This window comes from Ictidomys tridecemlineatus, chromosome 8 (assembly GCF_052094955.1).
Source record: "Ictidomys tridecemlineatus isolate mIctTri1 chromosome 8, mIctTri1.hap1, whole genome shotgun sequence".
Lineage (NCBI taxonomy): Eukaryota > Metazoa > Chordata > Mammalia > Rodentia > Sciuridae > Ictidomys > Ictidomys tridecemlineatus.
In genome coordinates, this window is record NC_135484.1 from 128,258,884 (window position 1) to 128,276,091 (window position 17,208).

Genomic DNA, 17,208 nt, shown 5'->3' on the forward strand with positions numbered 1-17,208 from the left:
GTTTGATCCTAGTTATCTTTTGTTGGTCAGGCTTGAGGTGTTTAAACTGCCTCTTTTTTTTTTTTAATTATTTTACACCCTTATTTTATCCCAGGGCCTCACATGTGCTAGGCAAGCGCTCTACCACTGAGTCACAACCCCTCTCCAACATTTTTTTTTTTAAAGCAGGTAGTTGAACGGCATGTATTAAAAGTTTTCAAAATTGGATAATCATTGATCTAGTGATTCCTCTTATAAAAATTTGAGGAAATAATTATGGATGCTTGAAAATATTTACACAAAATTGTTCTTTCCAGTATTTCTCATGAGAATAAAAAATTAGAAAAAAATCCAGTGTTTGATAATATATTTGATATAATATCTGCAGTTATGAAAATTTGTGCAAAAGAATACTTCTTAAAAAGTATATATGTAATATGTTAATTTGAAGAGTAAATTAGCCAAGTATATATTAAACATGACTTTTTGAGAACTGTATGACATGATAGGACTAAATTCTAACAAGTGAAGAAGTTATGGATAATTTTTATTTTTTTACTTATTTGTATCTTATACAATTGTGTACTTTGCAACTAAAAAAAACATTAATTAAAAGTAATTAATGGTGTGGTCGTGTCAGAAATCACTTGTGGTACAGTTTCCTTCCAGTAGAGCTGTAGACGATCAAAGAAAATATAGCAAATCTCATATCTGGAAGGGAGATTGAGAAACCAGTGTTGAGTGTATATCTCACTCCCCATTTTTAAATTATCAAAAGTACAATATGAAAGCGAGGAATCTATGGAAAGCCAAGATAGGACCTACTGAAACTTTTCTTCAAGCAAAAAAAAAAAAAGAAAGAAAGAAAGAGAGAGACCTTTGCCTTACAAAAAGAAAAGGAAACCCTTTTTGTGTGTGTTCAAAACAATACCTATAAGGACAAAATCTAATTAAAATATATTTCTACTTTCTAAATATAGCTTAAAAAAAGCTGTTAAAACAGTTGAGTTTATTGAGCTCTTACCACGACATTTGTTGGCACTGCCTGGGCAACATTTGTTTTACGAACGTTATTTAATATAATTTATTTGGAACGAACGTTATTTTAGCAGTCTCTTGCTGTAGTTGGGAGAATAATTTCTTACTGTTTGGTCTCAGGGGCCTATTAAGAAATGCGACCTCGGGCCTTCCAAGTCCAGAGCCCGACTGATTACTTGGTGGAAAACTGAAGAACAGCTGAAAAATTGGTCTGGCAATGTGGCACATTCCTGTTGAAAACTACCACTAAGTATCCCGACCTGGCAATGGACACCTTGGAGACTTAATTGGGAATACCTGAGAGAGACTGCAGGCGGGGTAGGGAAGGGGTGAGGTCAGCGAAAGTGTAATTGCAGGAGTTTCTCGTGATCTAGACGCCTAGTTGCTGAGGCCCCAGTATCGGCGGGAGCCATGGCAACCTACGGGCACTGTCTTCCCACTGTGCCCCGGCTATCGTTTTCCGGGCCCAAGAGAAACTTTTCAACAAATGGCAAGGCAGTTCTGGAGACAAAATAAGCCGAAATACAGGGATAAGAAGCAGCTGTACCATAAAACCGGTGTCTATTTTTCAGGGCTTTGTATTTTTATTCCTTGTCCATGTTCATAGAAAAGAAACCCATGCACAAGGCCCTGGGTTCAATCCCCAGCACCACAAAAAAAAAAAAACAAAAAAAAAAAAAAACAGAAAAAGAAAGAGAGAAAGAAAAAGAAGGAAACCCAAGAGGAAGCCTGACTTCTGACTTTAAGCAGGAATTCAAGGAAGATTGGAGGTCGGAAAGCCAACTGAGGGACCTAGGCAAAAGATGTTCTTTCCTTCCTTCCTGAAATCTGGGCCTGCTGGGGAAAGGAAATGTTTGCAGGTCCTTCTCAAGATGGAGAAGACAGTTGTAAAAGCATTAGACTTTCATTTTCAAAAGAAATTTGTATCCAATTTTATTCATAAATTTTGTTTTCCCCCGCCTGCAAACTCTTTTTCACTTTCAATCTACAGGTGGCAGTCTTCTCTAACAGTTCTCAAAATATACTGACATCATTTTCTTTGTATGTCACAGAAACGTTGATTGCTCCTAGCTCTACTTTACTAGAAAATCTCTCCCATACCGCAGGGTGTCAGGATGGCCGAGTGGTCTAAGGCGCCAGACTCAAGCTCCGCTTCCCCGCGTTGGGGTTTCTGGTCTCCGAATGGAGGCGTGGGTTCGAATCCCACTTCTGACACATCTGTTTTTTTTTCTTCCCCTTTAAAAAAAACACATTGTTTTTAACAGTACTTATAAATGATTACCAAACTACTTTTTAAATTTTCACTTTTAGAATTTTCTCACAAACTATCAACATTGGAAAAAAAAAAAATCGCAGCGGAAGCATCGCGGTATTTTCAAGAAACCGCGAGATTTGAGGCATAGACGCTTAATAAAGGATGGGATACAAGAAAATGGCTTGTCTGCTGGATCGCGAGATGATCTGAAAGTCACGGAATTTGGGACCCCGGTTGCTACCTGTCCTGCGATACTGGAGGAGAAAAGAGTTTACAATCAGGTACATCCTCTGTGTCGCAGACCCAAGTATTCCCCTGGATGCTTCCTGTAGCACTTTTCTAACAATTAACTTCACAACTCTGGCTGATGACATTGCTGTCTCTGAAGAAATCGTAAAACGGATCCTTTGCTCTCTTCACTATCAAAAGTCATAGAACTAGTTCTCAAACATTTCCCTTGTAAAATGCTCATTCACACTTAGCTTGGCGTCTGATCATTATTGTCTCGTCAAAATTGAACACTCTTTTAACTCCTGAATAAAATATGAAAGGTATACTTTCTCTCCCAAATATAACCACCGTCAATTGCATTTTTAGTTTTATCTATGCATTACATATATATTCATAAATATTTCATTTTTAATAGATATGAAATCATACTATACTGTTCTGAAATATTTTTCATTTACTGACTTTTTGGACTTTTTCCACTTGAAGCACTTCTTTTTCCTCACAAAGGAAATATTGAAAATCGTTCCATAAGATAGTTATAACCTACTTTGTTTAACCACTTCTTTTTTTTTTTTCCAACGGAACATTTAGGGTTATTTGAACTTATCATTCATCCAATCAATAGTTAATGAATGTTCATTATGTGCCAGAGGATACAGATCAGAGGGTATGACAGTAAAATATAAAAAAATAAGGTTACAAAAATGAAATTTTCTGGCATTGTGGAGCTTTTATTGTAGTTAAATAACTTTGGCTCTGCTTCAGGAATACCACATTCCAAGACTTATCTCTCAGAAGAATGAGTCATAGACCTTCAAAGTAAACATCTAATGCCAGCTATTAAAGATTTATATATGCACAATCATACAGTTCTCTTTCAATATGACCACTCATAACAGCATTGTATTAATTTATTATTGATTTTATCCTCATAATAAAAACGTGATAAAAATGGGCAAGAGAAATGAAAGCTGGTTTATCTAATAATAGGATTCTCAGGAGATAGTCATCATGGACAAGATCTAGCCATTTGGGAGGCAATGTCTGAACTCAGGTGGCTGGAACCAAATGGTTTCAAGTAGTGCTAAGCAGTTCTAGATCCTTGCAGCACTTAAATTCATTATGTGAGATATGAAATGGATTACAAAGCTGAGAGTGTAGCTCAGTGGTAGACCATTTGCTTAGCTAGCACGAGGTCCTGGTTTATTTTCCAACAGAGAAAGGAAGGAAGAAATCTAACGTAAAAGTTTACACAGGGGAAATAAAATGAATTCTTGTATGATTTCTACTATTATTATTAAATATATAAAAGAATAAGGCATGATATAACAAATTCATGTGTGTCACTGCCTTAATAGACATCCCCACTTTCCCCACCCCGGGGGAGCAGACAAGTATATCTTCAAAGACTTTGGAAGAATGTGTATTTCCTTTTGGAGAACTGGAGATGAGTTAGAAAACAGAAGATAGTATTGGGTTGGGGTGGGGGTGGAGATAGCAGTGTTTTGCCTGGAAATTTCTAGAGGAAAAGAAAAAAAAGGATTGTGACATAAATGACTTTTTATATGACTGCCGCAGTAGTTTGGTGTTGGTGTTGGGGGGCGGGGTATTTTTGGCAATGCTGTGGACCAAACTCTAGGTCTTGTGGAAGCATTCCACCACTGAGCTACATTTCCAGCACTGTATTTTAAAGACTAATTTTAGGGAAGGAAGGAAGGAAGGAAGGAAGAGAGGGAGGGAGGAATTATAAAAGTTTACAAAACTGTGAAGAATTCCTGGGAAGATAATTCAAAACTTCATTCCACTCCTTCTTTGCTCTTTCCTGCAGGCAGAGGAATTATTAATCTTATTAAAATTTTTTACTTTCTTAGACCAACATTTTTTCTTAATGTTCAGCTGTGCTGTGATCTCCCTCAGTCCTTTGTGTTGGTGTTTTATAGAACATGCCCGACTGAGTCTTTCCAACTTGCCTCAAAGAGTGTGTCTATTGGGCCCCAGGGCCTAGACAAAGGGGAAAGGAGTAGGAAAGCGCATTCTAGCTTCAGACCCAAATCATGGTCTTTGAAGCTATACTTATGAGCCAGAGAAAGTTGATGTCTTGTTTCTGCCACTGCTGTATATGCCTCAATTGTTTCCAAATTGTTAAAAATATTTTTTTCTTAAAAAAATAAAATTGAGGACTGGGGATCTAGCTCAGTGGCTGAGCCAGTGCTTAATGTGTACAATGGGTTCAATCCCCAGCACCAAAAAAATAGAAATAAATAAAATAAAATATGACTAATACAAATAAAAATGAATTTGTGTCAAAAAGCCCATTTAATCAAGCAAATAATGTAGCAACTAGAAAGGTGTTACATTTGTTCTAAAGAAAATTTAAAATGCTGCATATTTGTAGATAATCTGGAATTCTGGAATAAATATACCAGATAGATTTTTTTAAAAAACATGTCAATATCTAGGATAATGATTAGTTGCTTTCCACTGAACTAGTCACTTGTGTTCTAATGGATGAAAATCGTTTGGACTATTGTTAGTTTCCTACTTCCTGAAATTAAGAAGTAAAATCACAAGTTGTAAGATAACTCAAAATGACAATAAAAGTTGCCCCAGATAGATACCTGAAAATCTTTTTTTTTTTTTAAGTTGTAATGGGCACAATATCTTTATTTATTTATTTATTTTATGTGGATGAGGATGAAACCAGTATTATATATGGAAAATGACAAACCCCCAAAATAGTGAGACCTGGGAAAATGGAAAGAGAAGGAAAGCCATACACTGAGAACATTGATCCTTTCCCAATACTTTCTTTCCCGATGATGAAACAAACCCTGGAGAAGAGGTGTCCATCAAACCTAGAAAGGCAATCTCTAGAAAGAGGCCAACACACTAATCCTTGCCAGATATAAGCCACTGACCCCAGCTCCTCCATCAGGTCCAGTAGGATAAATCCCAGAGACTGACTACTGACCCTAGACTCCCTCACATTTTGCCCAGTAAAACAGACCCCAAATTCCTGAGTGCCCAAGCTGGCACACTCATTAATTAAGTCACCTCTCAGTATAACCTACATAAGCCCAGTCTCTTCCTTTGTTCAGTGGCTCATTTTCCACCAAAAAGTGAGTCCATTCCACTAGGTGTAGTCTCATTCCTGAATAAAGGCTGAAATGATCTGTGAAGTTTGCGTCAAGACTGGTCTCTGTTCTAACACCCAGTGCCTCCCACGTGCTAGGCAACCTCTCTACCACTGAGCTACCACCACAGCCCTGGAAATCGTTTTGTTTGTTTTAATCAATTTTTCTTGACAGAATACATCTGGGACAAGATGTAATTACTACCTTGAAAACTGGCCTTCTGTGGTGGTCCATGCCTATGATCCCAGCTACTCAGGAGGCTGAGGCTGGAGGACCATAAGTTCCAGATGAATCTGGGCAACTTAGTGAGACCCTCTCTCCACATTTAAGAAGGTGTAGAGGCAATGGAATGAAGATGTAGCTCAGTGGAGAGTGCCTGCCTAATATGAATAAGGCCCTAGGTTCAACTACAAACAAAAAACCTGAACATATTCTTCTGTCACCATATGGGGGTCAGAAAAAGTTCCCAGAAGGGAAACTCCGTCCTCACAGATCATGACTTAAAACATAGAAAGAAGTTTCAGGATGCTTCAAAATAAGCATAAGTAGAGATCTATTTAGGAAAACAAGGAGATTTATTCAGGAAAGCAAGCAATAGAACAGGATATGCACTCAATGGAGAAGGAGTGAAGGCCCTGAACAGTGAAACTTGCTTTGGGGGGTGTCTGGCTTCTTCTTTTAAATGAAGCTATAAATGGTGAACATAAAAAATATGGGTAGGCATCAGCCTAATGAGCTGGATTCCTGTGATAGTAGCACACAGAGCAGGCCAGAGGGTCTGTTTTTTTTTTTTTTTTTTTTTTTTTTTTTGTTGTTGTTGTTGTTTTCAGAATCTTCAGATTGACATTATCTGGTTAATAGTCAGCACTTGATTTATGCCCATATATATGATGGTTCTTTAACAATTTTTCTCTCTAGGTTTCTTTTAAAAAACATTCTGTAATCCAACAAGGCATATAAGCACTAATTCATTGGACTTACAATTCTTTAAGATTGATTTAAGAATTTAGTAATGGAGGAAAACAGGCCTAGGGGGAGGTGAAGGTTGAGGATGTTCATGGAGTTTTTAAAGTTTTAATTCCTCTTTCCTTTCCTGTTTGTCTCTTCCTACCTATCCTTACTTTTTATATCCTGTCTTTCTTCCACTATTTAACTAAGACAATCACAGAATTGGGTTTAGGGTTGAATTTGGTTAAACCAAAATTATGGGATGTCATTGTTTTAGAGTGACCTCCTTCATTCAGTAGGCCTCAGTAGAAAGACCAAATCAACTAGTGTTAAGTGCCACATAATCAAAATGAACCATTAAGGAAGCAAACTGACCCCCCAACAGACCAGTTTTTCCTGAAAACAGGAGATTCTGAAGCTGATAAAAGGGTTAATTCTCTTATAGTACTAGCAAGTCTGTTTTCACTGCTTCTGCTTTGCTTCCTTCCCCTATGCCTCCCTTTCTAAATAATTAATCAATAAAGCCAGACTTGCCTGAAAAATAAGAGAAGACATGAAAGAACACTGCCAGTCATATTTTAATTAGTAATCTTTTTTTAGGTTTACAGGAACCAGTAATATCTGAAATGCCTGGTGACCTATGGGCAACTTTGAAAGGTAATTGATAACTGCAAGAATTAATGACTATTCCAGTGCTGACCTGGCTATGCCAAAATCAGAGTCTTTGAACACCCCACATAAGCTTTGTGTCTGCTACCCCTCAATGGAGGGCACATTTGCCATTTTGACCTTTTTTGATTCCTTTGTCTTTAGCTTCCTTTTTTTTTTTTTTTTTTTTTTTTTTCCCCGAGTACCAGGATTGAACACAGGAGCACTTAACCACCACTGGGATTATTACAGGCATGTGCCACCAAATGACCTTCAGGCCTTCACCAAATGACCAAAGTAACATCCTGGCAAAATGGAATCTTCCAACTTGCCAGCTTCTTGCCAGTGAAGCTCATTCTCCTCCCATCTGTTTCTGCAATTGCTTCATCAGGTGGCAAAAGAACCAGAATTTTCATTGTTACAATTCCAGGATACAGAGACTTTAAACCTTACACATACAAAAAAAAGAAACCTGATGTAACCAGTCAGATTTTCTTGTTGTTCTGTTTCTTTGTTCCCACTTTGCAAAACTCACTGTTCTGCCATTGCCTTTTTATATGGTGGAGGCTTCCCTGACTCATAAATCTCAAATAAAAGCTAAATTTATTAACAAGTGGGTAATATAGGCATCTATCTCTATGACTCGGAAAGTATCCTTCAATTTGAAATGATTTTCCAGCCAATAAGTATGGAATAATAATGAGCATTTATTTGAAATTTATTGTTACATGCCAGTGCTATTATTGCAAGTTTTTCAGGTATTATTTTCATTAATTTCAAGATAACAATAATAGTAAAGGAAAGAAAAATAGAGGAAATGGCTTACTTGAATTTGTATCTGATCTAATCATTAATAGTTTTAAACTATGAGCCTCAGAATTAATGACCCTAGTAATCTTTTCTGTGAAAGCTTCCACTTCATTTCTTTCCTCCTCTTTGTCTCTCTTCCTTTTTCCTCCGTTCCCATTAACTCTGGAATCTTGAGTGCTCTGCACACTTCACCTCCATAGAACTATTTTCTCCATCAAGAAAACTAAATTACAGATTATTTAAAAGAAAGTATTAGGGGGACAGACAGATGAGAATGGTGGGATTACAAGGTTAAGAGAATAATTCCATAAAATGGGCCCACTCAGCTGATTCCCACATGCTTTCTTTCCAAGAAGCAATTTACCTGCAGCCCTGCCTGGCCTAACTGGGCAGGATATGTCACATTCCTCAGCAAACTACCTATCTGCAGTAGAAATACAGTACCAAAATAATAGTGATAAGAAGAACCCAAGTTACCCTGAAGGGAGAGACTTTTGTGGCTCAAACCTCAAATGCTGGGAGATAAGGGTGTTCTACCTAACCATAAAATCTGTAAAAATGTATGATTAAGAATCCACATAGCGCTGGACACAGTGGTGCACATCTGTGATCCCAGTGGCTTGGGAGGCTGAGACAGGAGGATCAAGAGTTCAAAGCCAGACTCAACAATTTAAGGAGGCCCTAAGCAACTCAGTGAGACCCTGTCTCTAAAGAAATCAAATATTAAAAAGGGCTGGGGATGTGGCTCAGTGGTTAAGTGCCTCTGGGTTCAATCCCCGGTACCAATAATAATAATAATAATAATAATAATAATAATATATATATATATATATATATATATATATATATATATATATATATATATAGCCAGTCAGGATGGGCTGGTGATCTAGAGTTGCCATGGCAACGGGGACTTGAAAGTCTGATGTCATCTTGCTGTTAGTCAAAAGTCAAGAGGTGGCCCTGGGCGGGACTCTCTGGAAACTTCTCTGGGTTCCCCAATAAAACTGGAGTGCTAGAGAGGCACATTGTCCCTCTTTCTGAGAGGATACACTCTCCTTTTTTCTGTTCCTTCAGTAAAGTCATTCTTGTTATTCTGAGCAACATGTCTGAAATCTTTCTGATTTGATTGCAAACATTGGGGTTTGAAGAAGGGGGGGTCTTTGTGTTACCTCAGTTTTCCCAAAGGCCTCAGCTCTGTAACAAAAGGAAAGGATAATTTAAATTCCCTTTAAGAGTTACTGTGGGAATAGATGGTTTCGCTTCCAGAATGTATCCTGTGTTCCTGGATTTATTTTACTTCTCTCTGCAGAACTCATATTGTTTATTTTTTTCATGGAGTAAGAATTAATTATCCTCTGAAAAGCTTTCACAACACTGATGGAATTTCTTACTTCTCACCCCCACCTTCAACTTTTTAAAGTAAATAGTATTTATCTGTCAGGTGGGATAGGGAAAATGCCTCCTGCTAAATCTCTTCCTCAAAAACTTGCAAAAACACCACAATCTCTCCCAAACACCAGAATTTAGCTCGCTGAGAAAACAAAAGGTGAACTACCTGAGGGTTTAGCAGCATCCTGACATCTCAGGCAAAAGGCCAAAGTATTTTCCAGTTTCAAGTTATTGACTATCAGGAGATCAGCTACCATGAGTTTGAATTCCAGAATGAAATGAGATAATGATGTGAAATACATAATTGTTCCTAGTACAAAGTAAGAGATCTGTAAATACTATCTGTAGTGTTGTAACAGTGGTCCACTTCACCTTTTGAATTCAGCCCTCCTTGCTCTGAGGCTTTTTTTTTTTTTCCACATAGAGGACTTTTTATTTGTAACTATTAAAAATCTGAATTTTAAACTGATTATTGAACTGATGGTTCATAACCAGTAGGTCACTCAACTTTAGCACCTATCTTACCTCCAGCAGCTTTTACAGAACTACTACCATAAAGCTCCATGTATTTTCCCACTACAAATTTGGGCTTCTTCAGCATTTTTACTTTTCTAACAAAGACATCATGAAGAGGATAAATAGATTGGCAAACCTTCTCTATGTCTTTCCCACTGCTGCCTGGAATCAGTTTATTGACAACTTCTTTCAAGTCATTTGTCTGCACCTCCCTTGTCATGATTTCCACCATCTTCTTCTGGATTCAGTTGACTGTTGGTGCTGAGCATAGGAGGTCTTCTGTATCTGATTGTTGCATTTTTTAGTAAAAACAACACAGAACAGACTCAGCAAATAACCATCAGTAGACTTGATATCAATATGAGCTTCGATGATTGTCTGCCATTTTTTGACCATGGAGCACATTTTGTCACCAGTAAGATCCATTCCACAGAAGCTGGTTAGGCAGTTTTTCCCCTGAAGCCCTCAATAATTAGCTTGAACTTCCTACATGAAACTTCATCATTCTGCAAATCATCAGCAAGACTCACTTTGAACACACAACCCTTGAGGCCATCAGATGCAATTTTGGTTCCTTGGGTCCTTATGACTAATGTTTTTCCAATATTTTTTATATTGAACATAGCCAGTACTTTCCTATTATACCAATCTTAGAAAATGGATCAATCACTTTCTTTTTGACTCGCTTCTTGCGGCCTTTGGTAAGGCACTTGTTCTGATCTATTGCCATTCCTCTACTCAGAGAGTCAAAAGGGCAGAACCGCAACTAGACAGAGAATTTAGGCATACAGCGCAGTCTAGGTGATCTCTAATGCTTGTTTTTAAAAGGGACAAGTTTTTTCCTTTTCATCTTGTCCCTCTCTCCCATTCCCTAACCTGGGGGCAGAGAACAAGATTACCTCGAGTTATCTGTGCTTCACAGAAAGGAGATATCTGCCAGTGGATCTAGGAAGCAACTAACTCCCAAATTAACAAGTGAATCCTAACATGTCATCAGGGACCCCCCCACCACATCACCATCACCAGACCACACCTGGAATACAATCCTTGAAGAGTTCCTTTAATAACCCCCACCCCTCCTGCTGACGGCAGAATCAAAGCCTCTGGAATAGGAGTCCCCAGTTAACTCCAGGAATAATTTTGAAAATTTTGCAAACACACTTTTACAAACTATTATACTAGATAAGTGTTTGTGAAAAACTAGTAAAGAGGTGTTCAGCACCTTTTGTGAGTGCTGATTTCTTCCAGGCCAGTGGCCAAATAAAATAGAGCAACAGGAAAATAGGAAGTTTACCTACATTAAACTCTTTTGTAGAGACACTTTTGCTGATAGTCTTAAAATCAATTATGGTGAAGATTTCTGGAGGAGCTTAGTTAAGATTTTCTGTGGAGAGGGGCAGTGCCACTACAAAGAAATACCTGGACCCCAAGAGGTTCTGAACCTGCTCCTGCTGTTTGGATAGGGCTGAAACCTGAGATGCACTGCCCAGTAAGGAGCAGATTCTGGAGCAGTTCCTGACCCAGGAACTTCAGGCCTTGGTGCAGAAGCATCTTCCAAAAATTAGGAAAATGTGTGTCTGTGCTGAAGGACTTAGAGAACTGAGTGAGCCGAGAGAGAGTGAACTATCCTCTGGGAAGTAAGGGGTGTTTAGATTTCTGGTCTGATGGGAGGCATAGCAATTAGCAATTAGGAAAAAAAAAAAAAAACTGCCTAGCAATTAGAGAATGGGCAAATTTCAGTATTCTTTATTCAAATCTAGAATACCTAAGCTTCTGATTTTTGTTCATATCTTTAGAGATGGAAAACTTGAGATTTACATGGATTTTTCTCTTAAAATTTTTAGTTATAGTTTTTATATTAAATGGTCATGAATCCTTTTTTCTTTATATAGTTCTTTTTTATTTATTTTATTTTTTAATTCTGATTTGTTATATATAACAACAGAATGTATTATAATTGATATTACATATATAGAGCACAATTTTTCATATCTCTGGTTGTATACAAAGTATATTCACACCATTTGTGTCTTCATATATGTACTTTGGATAATCATGTCCATCATATTCCATCATCATTTCTAACCCCATGCCCCCTCCCTTCCCCTCTTACCCTTTGCCCTATCTAGAGTTTGTCTGTTCTTCCCATGCTTCCCCTCTCTACCCCACTATGAAACAGTTTGATGCAGGTTGTTTTAATGAATCATAATAATAGCCATTATTTATCAGGTGGTTAGTATGTGCCCAATACTGTTAAAACACTTCATGAACTAGATTTCTTTTTAAAGTCATGTTTGTTGAGATATAATTTATATATGATACAATTTACCCTATTTAGTTTTATAGTTATATGAATTTTGATATCACAAATGTAAAAAATGACAATATATGTATGGATATATAGTAATACCGTCAAGATACAGAATATATTACCTTGTTCTCCTTTACTTCTTTTTTTAAAAAAACAAATAGAGAAATTAATTTTAATATATTTTTATTTAACCCAATGGATTACCAACATAATTTGCAAGGAAAATAATTATTAGTAAGGTATTTCATGTTCATTTTCTTTGTCCTAGTACTTCTTTGGAACCTAATGTCTATTTAGCACAGAGCACACCTCAATTCAGACTAGATACATTTCAAATACTTAGTAGCCTCATGTAACCAATGGCTGCTATATTGGCTCCTTTCTTTATCTTTCACCTTTTGGTGAGACATATGCTGTAGGCTTCATGATAAGTCCCCTTGTTATGTGGTTTCTTGTTGAGTTCCATCAGAAAGGGACACCAAAGAGATGAACTTAGAATATACAAAAGTAGAGCAAGGTGTTTTATTCCTTCCTATAAGGCTCTATTAAACTGTGAGTTGTTTTCTACATGCTTTTAGTGGGAATAACTTCAGTTAGGTCACCTTCTCCTACAAGTTTTTCATAATGGCTCTCTCTTATTTTACCTCCTACCTCTTCAAGTTTACAGAAGGAAAGGTGCTTCACAAATTTTTTAGTTTCCCTCAACCTTGCCCTTACCTTTATAAATACCTTATTAAATAGTTTTTACTCTGATTAATCTTTTTCATCCTTAAATCTTGAATAAAGGATTTTTAATTATAAGAAAGTAAAATATACCTCATATCACAGGCAATGTATATACACATACCAGATTAATCATATATTAAAACATAAAATGCTAAAACTTTTAAAGAACATAATTTGTGTAACTTTGTGAAGAGAAATGGAAAATAAAAATTATAAAATAAACAAAAACCTGAAAAATCAGATGATATTGTAGTTAAAATTTTTATGTGTAAAAATTTATCAAAAACAGTTGAAAGAGACATGAACTGTAATATACCCATTTTTGTTTATTTTTTTATATTTAGCTTGACTTGGTTTCTCCTTTGGTTGGCTTTTCCTTTATTGTAGTTCTTCCCTTTGCAAATTTTCATTGTTGTTTTTTATTTCCTTTTCATGGAATATTTTGCCAAGAATGTTCTGTAGTGAGGCTTTCTTGCTGTAAATTTTTTAGCTTTTGTTTATCATGGTAGGTTTTTACTTCAGCATCAAATTGAAGCTTAATTTTGCTGGATATAAGATTATTGATTGGCATCCATTATTTTTTAGAGCTTGGTATATGTTGTTCCAGAATCTCCTAGCTTTGACAGTCTGGGTTGAAAAAATCTGCTGAGATCTGAATTGGTCTTCCCTTATAGGTAATCTGATTTTTCTCTTTCGGCTTTTAAAATTCTATCCTTATTCTGTAAGCTAGGCATTTTCATTATAATGTGTCTTGATATAGATCTGTTGTAATTTTGTACATTTGATGTCCTATAGGCCTCTTGTATTTGATTTTCCAGTTCATTCTTCATTCTTGGGAAATTGTCTGCTATTATTTCATTGAAGAGATTGTGCATTCCTTTGGTTTGAATCTCTGAACCTTCCTCTATCCCAATAAATCTTAAATTTGGTCTTTTGATGGTATCCCATAATTCTTGGATATTCTGTTCATGGTTTCTTACTATCTTTACTGTGAGATCAACTTTATTTTCAGGATTGTATATTTTGTCTTCATTGTCTGAGGTCCTGACTTCCAAGTGATCTGTGGTGATGCTATCTATTGAGTTTTTTAACTGGCTTATTTTTTCTTTCATTTCAAGGATTTCTATTTTTTTTTCAGTATCTCTCTTTCTTTCTTGAACTAATCTCTTACAATTTGTATTTGCTCTCTTGTCTCTTTGATAGAGTGATTTTTGCCTGTATCTGCTCAGTTAGGTCATTCTTTAATTCCCAAATCATTTTAGTTATATGTAGTCTGAACTCCTTCTCTGACATTGCATCTACTTCACTATCTATGGATTCTATCTTGATTTGTTTGGGGCACTTTTCTCTCTTGTTTTTTCATGATGTCTATGAGTCTTCCTTTCTTGCAGTGTAGATCTGAGGAATGACAGCTTCTTCCCTGTTGTCTTATAGTGTCCCTATATGTTACCAATACTACATTTTTAAGGGAGAGATCAAATATTTCAGTACTCAATGTACCCAACGTGCAGCCATATATTGGTTAGCTTCTATTTTTTACATTTACAGTTTTGTCACCATAATCAGAAATGGTGAGTTCGGTTATCTTCTACCTTATAGTCAATAGATTTGTATAATGGTTTAGTTTCCAATGGTAGAAGGGGGGTCTGGGGGGGTTGGCTGAGAAGTTTATGAGGTAGGATGTTAGAATATGGAGGTATTATATGACTAATGAGAGGGTAATCATAAGAAGTTGCCTGTTAGTAGAAGAAGTGAGATAGGCAACCCCATGCAAGACTCCCTGTTACCTCAGTAACAGGGTAAATATTAGCACCCCTAGTAGAGATACCCTTGGTGCAGCCAGGCTCACAGGGACCTTGGTGATATCTTATAGGTCCTTATTTTTGTCCCTTGATGCAAGTGGTGATATCCCAGTTTTGTGGTGGTGGCAGCCTCAAGCTTATATGTACCCAGATGTTGGGCTGTGGAGCCACACTTTGGTGAATAAGAAACCCCAGTGCAGGGTGGCTCACCACATTATCAGGTGCAGAACAGGTCTTTCCTCTGGATCTCCGTGTCACAGTGAGGCAGGCGGGCCTCTTCTCCGATCTCTGGTGGTGGTGTGGTCATGAATCCTTTTGGATCCAATTTTTCCTAGGTTCCTATTAGAAATACACAGAAAATGCCCTGGAAGGAGATGGAACCCACAGAAACATCAAGTTTCAAGTTTCTGTACTTAAAGGTGAAAAAACTGAAGCACTTAGTTTCTGTACTGTTAGTTGATGGCAAAGATCTGTCAAGAATATTTTGCTACTTTTATAATCACACTTGAAATAGTAGTTTCTAGACTCTATGATTTCAAGGGCATGTAAAATATTTTTAAAAGAATAATTTTTTTTTTAAAAAAGAATAATTTGAATCACAATTATAGGGTTTCCAAGCCTTTATTTCTAAGAAAGAATGTAAATAAAACAGCTGTTCTAATCTGCTTGGATTGCCATAACAAAATACCTCAGATAAATGGCTTAAACATTAGAAAGTAATTTTCTCACAGTTCTGAAGGCCAAGAAGTCCAAGATCAGGGTGCCAGCTAATTCATTTCCTGGTAAGGGCTTTCTACCTGTCTTGTAGGTGGTCACGTTCTTGCTGTGTCCTTACATGGCAGAGAAAGAGAATGCTGTTATGGTGTCTTTTATAAGGGCACTTATTCCATTGTGGAGACTCTCTCCTTACGATGTCATCTGATACCTCCAAACAGCCAAATACTATCACACTAATTTGGTGGTTACGGATTCTCATATGAATTTTGGGGACACAAGTCTATTCCTAACTACTATCTTCTATCACTATCATTTAATAGTATTTTCAGTACCAAAAAAGTAGGAAGGATATAAACAACTTATTTAGCATCATGAATTAGTAATTATTACACTTAAGTTTCTCTTTACCACTGACAGATAAAATCTTCATTTGAAACACTGCTAAACAGCAGGACTACTCAAAGTATGGTTCACTGGTCTCATAAATTTGCAGTAGGTGCTAAATCAATACATCACTAAACACAGTTTATTTCAGCTGACTTTTTTTTTGGCAATAAGGCTGTCAATGAGGAGGGTGTATATTGATTGCATTTTTTAAAAAAAAATAGCAGCACAATTCACAATAGCAGTTCACATAGCAGCAATTCACAATTCACATAGCAGCACAATTCACAATAGCTAGACTGTGGAACCAACCCAGATGCCCTTCAATAGATGAATGGATAAAAAAAATGTGGCATCTATACACAATGGAGTACTATGCAGCAATAAAAAATGACAAAATCATAGAATTTGCAGGGAAATGGATGGCACTAGAGCAGATTATGCTTAGTGAAGCTAGTCAATCCCTAAAAAACAAATACCAAATGTCTTCTTTGATATAATGAGAGCAACTATGAACAGAGCAAGGAGGAAGAGCAGGAAGAAAAGACTAACATTAAACAGAGTCATGAGATGGGAGGGAAAGGAAGAGTAAAGGGAAATTGCATGGAAATGAAGGGAGACCCTCATTGCTATACAAAATTACATATAAGAGGTTGTGAGGGGAATGGGAAAATAAACAAGGAGAGTAATGAATTACAGTAGATGGGGTAGAGAGAGAAGATGGGAGGGGAGGGAAGGGGGTATAGTAGGAGATAGGAAAGGTAGCAGAATACAACAATTACTAATTGGGCATTATGTAAAATTGTGGATGTGTAACCGACGTGATTCTGCAATCTGCATTTGGGGTAAAATTGGGACTTCATAACCCACTTCAATCTAATGTATGAAATATGATATGTCAAGAGCTTTGTAATGTTGTGAACAACCAATAAAAAAAAATTAAAATTAAAAAAAAAAGAAAAAAAAATATTCGTTATTGATGGACCTTTATTCATTTATTTGTTTATATGTGGTGTTAGTATAATGTCATCTGGCAATTTTGAGTAGCACTAAATAAGATATTACAGTTAAATAAGTAAATAAGTTAAAGGAATAATAAAAGTCCTATTTTTCATACCCCTACTTTTCAACAAGTTCAGTCATTCTAAAGACTACCCAGAAAGGCTGTTTTCTCTCTGAGAGGCAGACCACTCCACACATCTTGGAACATTACTTCCATTTCACTAAACAAACTCTTTATGCTTTTCTAAAAATGAATAATACAAAAATTACCAAAAACCAAAAATTACTCAGGAATGATTTCCACTGCCTGAATTA

General features: G+C 36.6%; 1 non-coding gene and 1 pseudogene across 1 annotated transcript; one reads left to right on the plus strand and one right to left on the minus strand.

Moving 5' to 3' along the window:
• Positions 1-2,126: 2,126 nt before the first annotated feature.
• On the plus strand, positions 2,127-2,232 carry Trnal-caa (transfer RNA leucine (anticodon CAA)). Its single transcript has 2 exons — positions 2,127-2,164; positions 2,187-2,232. It is a non-coding gene; the product is annotated as a tRNA-Leu (tRNA).
• Positions 2,233-9,895: 7,663 nt separating this feature from the next.
• Positions 9,896-10,681, minus strand: LOC101967366 (small ribosomal subunit protein eS1 pseudogene; annotated as a pseudogene).
• Positions 10,682-17,208: the final 6,527 nt, after the last annotated feature.